This window comes from Echinops telfairi, unplaced genomic scaffold, assembly GCF_000313985.2.
Source record: "Echinops telfairi isolate 266 unplaced genomic scaffold, ASM31398v2 ScPeMD7_25;HRSCAF=90, whole genome shotgun sequence".
Lineage (NCBI taxonomy): Eukaryota > Metazoa > Chordata > Mammalia > Afrosoricida > Tenrecidae > Echinops > Echinops telfairi.
This window is the reverse complement of record NW_022103922.1, coordinates 24056062-24058087: the sequence shown is the minus strand read 5'-3', so window position 1 is coordinate 24058087 and position 2026 is coordinate 24056062. Positions and strand designations below refer to the sequence as shown.

At 40.7% G+C, this 2026-nt stretch overlaps 1 non-coding gene across 1 annotated transcript; it reads right to left on the bottom strand.

Annotated features, from left to right (window-relative positions):
- Positions 1-91: 91 nt before the first annotated feature.
- On the bottom strand, positions 92-235 carry LOC115869439. The gene has a single exon (XR_004046189.1). It is a non-coding gene; the product is annotated as a small nucleolar RNA SNORA48 (small nucleolar RNA).
- Between the last annotated feature and the right edge of the window lie 1791 nt (positions 236-2026).

Genomic DNA, 2026 nt, shown 5'->3' with positions numbered 1-2026 from the left:
GGGCACCATCAGCTTTCTTCACCACATTTGCTTATTCACCCGCTTTCTTACAACAATCCATACATCAATTGTATCAAGCACTTTTTTCTTTTAATGTGCCCTAAGAATGAAACAGCTCTGGCCACAATCTAGGCATCAGGCTAGGATGAACAAAGAACTCCAAGTTGGCTTTGTCCCTGACTGATATAAGAGCACCACCACCAAACAGGTGTCTCTTTGTCCATAGCCAGGGGGTGTATCAAGCACATGTGTGCATATGTTGCCATCATCATTTTCAAAACATTTTCTTTCAACTTGAGCCCTTGGTATCAGCTCCTCTTTTTCCCCTCCCTGCCTCCCACCCTCGAGAGGCCCTGATTAATTATAAATTATTATTGTTTTCATATCTTTCACCATCTGCTATCTCCCTTCACCCAATTTTCTGTTGTTCCTCCTGGGGGGCTGGTTTATACATCGACTCTTGTGAACGGTTCCCCTTTTCTCCCCCTTCTCATCCCACCTTACCCCCTACTCATGAGATTTCTACTCCCATTACTGTTCCTGGGGGGTTTATCTGTCCTGGATTCTGTGTATTGAGAGCTCTTATCTGTACCAGTTTACATTCCCTAGTCTAGATGGGTTTGTAAGGAATGACTGGAGTCATGATAGTGGGGAGGAGGAGCAAGCATTAAAGAGCTAGAGGACTGTTGTGTGCTTCATTGGTGTTATACTGCACCCTGTCTCAGTCGTCCCTTCCTTGTGACCCTTCTGTGAGGGAATAGCCAATTGTCTACAGATAGGCTTTGGGTCTCCACCATGACTAACTCGCATCGGTATGATGTTTGGAGTTTGGGGCCTAGAGATGATGAAGATGAAAAAAAAACAATTCAATAAGGAAGCTTCTTTATAGTCTCAATCATTACTGGTTATATTGTCGACTGATTTTGGGGAGGCTTGCTTATCTGAATATTTAGAAGAAGGTCATGAAGAAAATGCAAAGAGAAATAAAGATGGGTGCAGGGGCTTCTGCCCACAAAAATCTGGTATGCTTGGTACATAACTGGCTTACCTCTCCAATTTCCCTATGGTAAGATGTGGCTCTTGGGTGCAATGGAATCCATTCTGGCCCATAGCAATATGATGCACAACAGAACAAAACACTGACCAGAACTACTCCGTCCTGACATTTGTTTTGATACTTGAGCCCAGGGTTGGAACCACTGTGTCAATTCATGTGATTGAGAGACTTTCTCTCTTTCTCTGACCTTTTACTTTGCCAAGCATGATGTCGTCGTCGTCGTCCTCCTCCTCCTCCTCCTTCTTCTTCTCCTTCCTGTAGAGAGGCTTCAGACAGCCAGCTGCATTAAAAAAATTTTTTTACAACAGGGACACCTCTGTAAGAGCTGAACTCTAATGACTTCATTACAATAATGGCAAATGAAATTATTCCAAATTTACTTTATATGTCTTGGATTGATTTTATTTTTAATCATAAGCACTATAATTGATCAAAACCAAACTCGCTGCCACTCAGTCAATTCTGACTCACAGCAACGCTATAGGACAAAGTAGAGCTACCCCTTTCTAACGCAGCAAACTCTCAAGGATGCAAAAGACTGCTCTTTGTCCAGCAGAGCTGTTTGTGATTTCAAACTGCTATCATGGCTGTTTGCAGTCCAATGCTTAGCCCACTACATGTCACCAAGACTCCATAATATAATTGATAGGTTTCTGAAATTAATAAAATATATTTTTTAATTCATTGGAAAGGAAACACACTCTATCAGGGACTGTGACAAATGCTTTCTATAAAGTATTTTATTTAATATTTATAACCTCTTTGTGTCTCAATTACCCTTGGTATCTCCACAGATGTTAAATTACTGCCCAGGGCAAGAGAGTTGTAAGTGGTAGAATTTAAGGCTTCCAATACTGTTGGAATGTGAAAGTTGGAAACATAGAAAGATTCATAACTAGAAAATATGAATGTGGTGATAAAAATTATGCCAGAGATTACATGATAGAATTATTAATATTTATGTATTGC